Source organism: Juglans microcarpa x Juglans regia, chromosome 5S (genome assembly GCF_004785595.1).
Source record: "Juglans microcarpa x Juglans regia isolate MS1-56 chromosome 5S, Jm3101_v1.0, whole genome shotgun sequence".
Lineage (NCBI taxonomy): Eukaryota > Viridiplantae > Streptophyta > Magnoliopsida > Fagales > Juglandaceae > Juglans > Juglans microcarpa x Juglans regia.
This window is the reverse complement of record NC_054603.1, coordinates 27,631,745-27,639,978: the sequence shown is the minus strand read 5'-3', so window position 1 is coordinate 27,639,978 and position 8,234 is coordinate 27,631,745.

Genomic DNA, 8,234 nt, shown 5'->3' with positions numbered 1-8,234 from the left:
GCAATACAAACCCATCGATCTCTCGACTTCATGAAACAGTGCACCAAGAATCGAATCAGCCATATTATTCTGCCGCTAAGATTGTGTGGTCGAAAATCGAAACAGCGCACCAGCGCCATGTTTCAGTGGTCCAAAAATATATAGTGCCAGAAATTATAAGAACGTGCATGGTCCAGCAAACGATTAACTCTTCATAATAATAAGAACATGCATGCCATGCACAAATGACTAGTGGTCGTGAAAATGGTGGACCCGCCCTGTTTCATGAACAATATATATCATGACGGGCTATGATCTGAGAAGTGTTGTCCACTTTTTCTGACCGTTAACTATGACCACAATATAAATTTTTAATTTTCCAAGTCCAAGACTCATTGAAAATTACATTATAATAGATAATTATTAATTATAAACTATTTCCGGCTATAGTTTAGTCGTTGCAAAAAATATTCTATAAATCGAGAGTACTAAAGAAAACGGTGTAGATCATATATATTTCCAACTCATTCTTCTAAAAATCAATTAAAGATCTTACCATATATGTTCCTATATTATATTTTTTCTCTTGAATAGCTATTGTCAATGTCTCGATGATCTCTCTGAAAGGATTCTGTGATGCATATATATGCTACGTAAATGCGTCGACCGTGGCAATGAATGTGGGGGCAGTACGTGGGAGCCCGTAGGTGGAGGCAGACCAGTTGGTGATCCGGGTAAACCTGGACGAAATCGGATTAGTCTGGATCAGATTCGGGTCAAAATCTGAATTTAATTTAAATTTGGATGAACAGTCCTGCGGCACATATTAAAAAAATCTTTATAAAACTAAAAATTAAAGAAACTGAAAAAATAAAATCTTAAAATTAAAAAAAATAAAAAAGGGAAAAAGCAACTGGAAAAAGTATTAAAAGTAGTGAAAATCTTGAGTAATAAAAAAAAAAAAAAAATGGGACGGTTTGCAATTATGAACACTGAATATTTGCCCTTATTAATTATAACTTCTTATCCAAGGGGTCCCTCGTGACTCATCTTGATCATGGGGTACCTACAAAAACATTAAAGTTGGGACTTTTAATGCATACTCTACCTATATTTATTTTATTATTATTTATTATTTATTATTACTATTTAAAATTTTATTATTATTTTTTATAAAATATCTAAAACTATCTTACTATTTAAACATAATCTTAATTTTTTATTTTTTCTCATAAAAGAATGGGTGAAAAATATAAATGACTTTATGTATCTATTTATTTACTTATTTAAAATTCTTTAAGTTGAATAAAATTTGAAAGGACATTAATCAACAATAAAGGAAGGTAGACCGGTAGCCTATATGTATAATAATTAGAGAATTGCTATCTCGTTTTTATGTGATGGCCCATGGCAATGATATCTTATCCCTACTCGTTTACTATCCGTACCATGTGAATTTATTTTTGGGTCTTGCTATCGGTATTGATTTTCTGAATAATTCTTTATCTGTACAGATTCATCAAACACTTATTCTATTGACACTAAAAAAGCGAGTCTGTCAATATTATCATACTTATCAACACAAACAATATTGCAAGTGTGCATCAGACTTTCAAGCCAAAAAAGTGTAGTGAAAATCATATTCAAATAGTCAATAGTCTACACTTTTCAAAATCGTTGAAGAAAACTTTAATGAGGTCCTTTTTCATGTTAGCCAATCAGTACCTATTTTAGTAAGCTACTTTTACTAGACGGACGATTACTGCTCTCGGTATTACAGAAGTTCTGATGTTCCTTGGACTTTGTGACAAAACAATCTCCTTTGTTTATTGAGAAAGGTATGAGTGAACACCTTCGAGGAAAGAAGCACAAGGCCAAAGAAACAAGGCATAGAATTTAGAGAATGGGAAAGATTGATAGCTCAAGATAACTGTCAAAGGAATGCATGCCTCTGCAGCTCACAGAGATTACTAATATGAGAAGCTCAGGATTGGAGACAAAAACTGAAAGGGAATCAGTTCACATCTTCTTGCAGAATGAAGCAAATACACACAAGATCCAGTTGAGATTAGTAGTTGACTGAGAAAAGAAAATCAAAGATCTTACCAATGTCTGATGAAGCTACCCATGAAGAGGACCCACACGAAGACAACCAAAACGAAGATCTTACTAGTTTACACCCAAGATCCGACAAGTCATACTGCAGCAAACGGGTGATCTAAATCCATGAAGCTCTTTGATCCCTAATTGTCATAGAAATCACCCATGCCAACGAATGTCGTACTGGTCGTAGAAATCATGAAAAAGATTTGCATTTTTCATCTACCCACGAAGATGACCCATACGGAGACCCAAATATTTTCATCTACCCATGAAGACGACCACCACACAAAGAGCTCTAAATGTCTTTCTTTTTATTTTCTTCTGTTTTATTTTTTTTAATATATTGGTTGGCATGGCAAAGACGATTCCCCTGTGGTTACGCACCGCGACTGTAACTAGAACTGTTGAATAAAACCATGTTTGCCAATGAACTGAGGTTTGCGATACTTGTGTCTGCAAGAGCAACCGACCGTACAAGAAAGTTGAGTAGCAACTCTCCAAACTGCTCCTCTTAAATTGTTCTAAATTTTGCCTCTTCAAAGGTGTTGAGATTTGGGTGATGTTCCATTTTGACCTATCATAATTTTTGTTCTTTTCATTTTTTGGTTTGGGTCATATCTACAAGAACTTGAGTGTAGTGCTATCACAACCTTCATGATTATGAACCCATTCGAAAGAGAAAGAAAGCCATAAATTTATCTGATCAAACCAATCTGGATAAGAGTTTCTAATAAGAAGGTTAATGACAATGTCTCTCTTGATTTTGAACAAGCTAGTTAACTGACTATGGATCCTAATAGACTCTATTTCTATGCAATCTGCATAAGTAGGGTGGCAATGGTTTGGTTCTCAGGTCCAGTGAAGGGATGATCCTCTTCCATGGACATCTCAATTCTAGGTTCATTTTTCTTTCCATACAAGAGTGGGTTAGTCTCTCTAGTGAAGTTCCATTTGTGCAACTCTTCCTTTTTAGGAGCCATGTGGAGGGGTTAATATTGGTCTGGCCCAAACCGGCCTATCATCCATAGAGGATAGCTACTCAAAGGATTCGAGTAATTTAACCCAGACCCTAGTCGCCCTGATTATTAGGAGGGAGATAAACCCTCGCATTATGAATATGGATAATCTAATGACTAAGTGTTATGCAAAGTTAATCAGTTTATCTTACTCATCCAATAATCTCCACAGCTATATATAGGGGCAACAGGTAACGTTCGAATTATCTAATTGAGCATTCTTGAATTATTATCTCTCACTTATTGTTGAATTAAGCATCAGAGGTGTAACCAGGCATACCACGTTGCCTATGTAACGATTTACAGGTTAACGAGCACGACTAGTGGTGGGACACGTCCTTTATAGTGGCACCGTCTGTGGAATACTGTAATCTGTGATTTCAGTTTTTCATTGGACTTCAACGTGATTCCCTCATGCCGACTATGACACATTCTCAAGCAACCCATGAACCCGAAACAACACCAGCAGACATAGAAACACGATTAGTAGTAACTGAACAAAAGTTGAAGATAGCGTTAGACACCATGGAAAACCTAAGGAAAGAGAAAGAGGAACTAAAGTGCCGCAACATTGAGCTCGGTGATGCTACCATGCCCAGCCATAGCGAACAGGGAAGTGAATGCGGAGGATGTGGAAAACAAAAAGCTGCATGATGAGCTACGTAGCCTCACCGGCAAGTATGAGGAGATGGTGAAGAAGATGGGAGGATCTTCCTCAATGGAACAATTGTTGAGTCTCATGGATTTGCCTTATAGTGTAGAAGAAATGGCCATGCCACTCTCGCTGAAGTTTGAAGTGCAATAGATAGAGATGTATGATGGGTCCAATGATCCAGTAGGCCACTTGGAGAACTTCAAGGCACATATCACACTCCACAGTTCCCCAGGAGAAATTGCATGCCGATCTTTTCTCCTAACTCTGAAGGGAGTGGCGAGAGGATGGTTTGGAACGCTCCAACTGGGATCGATCTGAAGAGCTAGCAAGGCAATTCTTAACATGATTTATGCTCAGCGGGAGGCATAGGTGCCTAGCAACATACCTTCAAACCGTCAAATAGAGGGAAGTGGAGAGCCTAAAGGCATACCTCACCCTCTTTAATAAAGGAAGGTTTACGAGTGATGGCCAAGACAAGAAGATTACTCTAACCACCTTGTTAGGCGGGATTTAGCCATGCAACCCGTTCATGGCTGAGTTGGCTAGAAAGACCCCCTTTACCTTGAGAGAGTTCATGGATAGGGCAGATAATTTCATCAATGCTGAAGATACATTACAAGCTCTTGTAGAACCATGGAAAGGGGGGCTGAAGGTAGAAACCAAAAGCTGTTTGGGGGACAAGAAAGTTGCACCAAACCACCAAGATAGGAGGCACGAAAGGCGACAAGAGCATAATACCCGACTCATCCACAATAATTTGAATTTGAATGTGTAAGAACCGAGAGGCGCTATTGCAAATATCATTAAATGAGCTGACACTGGACAGAGGACTGCACGAACATGAAGAAGAGAGTGAACAAACTGCCAAGCACTGGATAACTTGAGTGAATGGTCGCGGAGCGAGCAAAACCCAAATGAAGATTTCATAGAGGACATAACCCCTCTAGAAGTAGCAGCACGAATAGACGGCGCCCATCGAGGGAAGGCACTTGTAATAATGACAAGGACAGGGCCCCTATGCGAAATCAAGAAAACAATAGGAGATTTCACTAAGGGCGGCAAATCCTCGTCTAGCAGAAGGGTGCATGACCAAGGGGCAAGATACAAAGAAATTTATGTAACGGAGAGGTCGCCTAAGCACCAAAAATTTGACACCTCAGTATCTATCCCTTTCGAGGAAGATGATTGTGAAGGAGCATTGTACTCTCATGATGATGCACTAGTAGTAACCCTCCTAGTCACTAATGACACTACCAGGAGCATCATCTTTGACAATGGGAGCTCAACAGACATTTTTTTGGGAGGCTTTCATAAAAATAGGGATAGATGCCACTAAGCTAAGACCTTCTCCGAACAACATGACCGATTTTTTAGTCATCAAGGCGCCCTCCTCGTACAATGCTATATTAGGGCGACTTACATTGAACAATTTAAAAGCAATTACGTCCACGTGCCATCAAGCCCTCGACGTCATCAAGACCTGGAGAAGGCACGCATGCTGGTGAGCAATTGAGGGTAGAAGGCGGGGTACCCTGAGGTCTGTTAGCCGCAGTGGAAGAGCCAACACCTATGTCTGTAGCCCCTTCTTCACCGCAGGAGACGGTGTATCTGTAGTAGTCTAACGAGAACGCTTCCATGAAGCCTTTGGAGAAAACTCAGATGAAGGCTTAATTAGGGGTGATGGCACCATGACCATGTTAAGGAAGAGGCAACCCTCGACCTTCAAACGATTAGGCATTACCAAGAAACGATCAATAGGGTGTCAAGAGATCATCAATCCAAAGGTCATCCTGCTCGGCCTGCGGCAACCATGTCAACATGGGATTGCTCTCATTCAGATAGAGGTTGGAAAGCAGCCATCAGGCCTTTGTCGTCGGGAATTTTACTCTAGGTAGCTCTAATTGAGAATTCCTGGCAGACAGCCTTTGAATTGGAAAATTCCCAACCTTCTCCAGAGGCCAAGAAAAACTTCATTGTCCATTGTTTGGCATTTGAATGGTGGCTCTCAAAACGGGCCAACTGCAGCTTCCTAATTCAAAAACTGCAAATGTTGCCCAGAAAGCTCTTCAAATAATAAGACGCTAGGAACTCTCAAGCTGTTAAATTTGGGTGTTCGTCCCTAGCGGGTTCCAAAACCAAATGAAACACGATGCAAGTACAAAGAAGAACCCGCCACGCATGAGAATGAAGCTGCGCAGGGGCTAGTAGAAGAAGGTAAAAAAATGTCTCATACTGGCTGACCAAAAGGAAGTCGCAAACCTTGGGTTAGGGCATAGACAAGATGTGCAACCTTTTCTGTGAACCCTTCTTCTTCGACGCAGACACGGCGAGGGAGTTCCAAGAGTATTGAGTTTGGGATCCCGTAGGCATTGCGTAGATTCACCAAGTTCCTAGCAGTGAGGGTGGAATGCCATCCATAACCTTTGAAGCATGGGACGCCTTTAGCATAAGAAGATTCTGGGACAACAGGGGTCTGATATGTGTTTCGTTGGGCCGTGAGGATGACAAAGAGGCAGAGGAGAAAAAAGAAATGGGGGAGATTAGGGTCGCAGATAAAGAAGTCGAGATAGTGGGGTCTCAAGAATGTAAAGAAGACAGGAAGAAATTGTGAAGAAGATGAAAAATGAGAAGGTATAAGGAAATGAAGAGTAGGCGATAACTATAAATCATCATTACCTAACTAAATGACGTGACTGAAAGAGAACATGGCGAAAATTACTAGGTAACGTATACAAGTTCCCCAAGTTTAAAATTCCTGCCCCTTAATAAGTGGAAATGACGAGTAAAGTAATAAATGGGCTAGCGGGGTAGTCCATAAGTCTAAAATCCCTAACGGGGTAGTCTAGGGTCTTAAACATCCTCAACTGAGTAAAGCAAGATATTTACAATTCCTTCATTGGTGAATTCCCACGCTTACATGCGAGAAGAATTAGCAGGGTAATTGATGGGGTTAATATTGGTTTGGCCCAAACCATGGGCCTAGGCCCATCATCCATAGAGGATAGCTACTCAAAAGAGTCATGTAGTTTAATGCAGCCCCTAACCGCCCTAATTTTTACGAAGGGGATAAACCCTCGCATTATGAATATGGATTACATGGTGATTAGATAACTCAAATACATAAGGGATAAGCCTTACAATGGCTAAGCATTATGCAAAGTTAATTAGTTTATGATACTCATCCAATATTGTCCACTCCTATGTATAGGGGCAACAAGTAACCTTCGAATTATATGATTGAGCATTTTTTAATTATTCTCTCCCACTTATTGCGGCCTTAAACATTGGAGGTGACACAGGCACACCGTGCTGCCAACTTAACAATTTGCAAGTTAACGAGCATGATCGGTGGTGGGACACGTTCTTTACACCATGTTTCCTTTTTTGTAACTCATCAGAGCTTCGGCTTTCTCCATCACCTAGAAATTGCACAAACTGCCCCAAGATCTCTCATTCATTGCTTTATTTCCAAATTGGAAGTTATAACCTCATGGCTTTGCTGCAATTTTTTAACTTCTTCAGCAAACCCTTTGTTTGAGATTGAAAATTGGTTTTCCTGATCTTTTTGACTGCCAAACTAAGAATTATACCTCCTAAATGTTGTTACTGATGATGATTCAGTTAGAATGCCTTTTCTTGAAGATGATTGTCGGCTAAAGCTCCCAAAACCTTGAATCCCACTTGATACATTCTGAGCTTTGTCAAGCAGCTTCTGTATTCTTTATGATTTCTTTCTAATAGTAAGGCCCCAATCAAATATGTGTGTGGGTATTAGGATCTTCTCACAACAATATATACTACCAATATGAGTTTTTTCTGGTTGGTTCACGATGGAAAAGAGGGTAAAAAGGAGTTCTTGTTGTTTACGATGAAGAGAAGGAGAAAAACGAGTTCGGCCTAGTTGGTTCGCAATGGAGAGGAGGAGAAAAAGGAGTCTGAGATGTTTCCTTTTGTATTTCAAAATGAAAACGAAAGTTCAAACATCGGGACGGACATGACTGACAGCAAATTACATCACAGAGCTCAGAAGATAGAAGGCAAAGGAAGACGTTCAACATTCGCAGGGAAGAAAAGGAAACGAGTAGGTTTTGATGGTAAGGGTATTGTAGGGAATTTTCCCCCCGACCCATAGAGTTTCCTAGGCCCAACCCATTGGGGGAGAGACGCACTAGAAGACAAAATATAAGCAAATGAGAGGGGACAAGAAGAGCCTAAGGAGTGAGGGTGTCAAGAAAGGAAAATAGGTGATTTAACATAAAGTAAGGAAAAACAAGGCTTAAGGTGTTAGGAGAGAAAAGTAGAATAGTGACTTAAAGCAAATGGGTAGTAGGAGATAAGAGGTAAGGGAAACCTACGGATTGGAGACTTTTGGGGGGGGGGGGGGGGGGGGGGGGGGGGGGGGGGGGGGGACAGAGAGGCTTCTGGGGTTTTTCTTCATCGACTTCTTCTTCAACCTTTTGAGAAAGAACATCTTCTCTAGC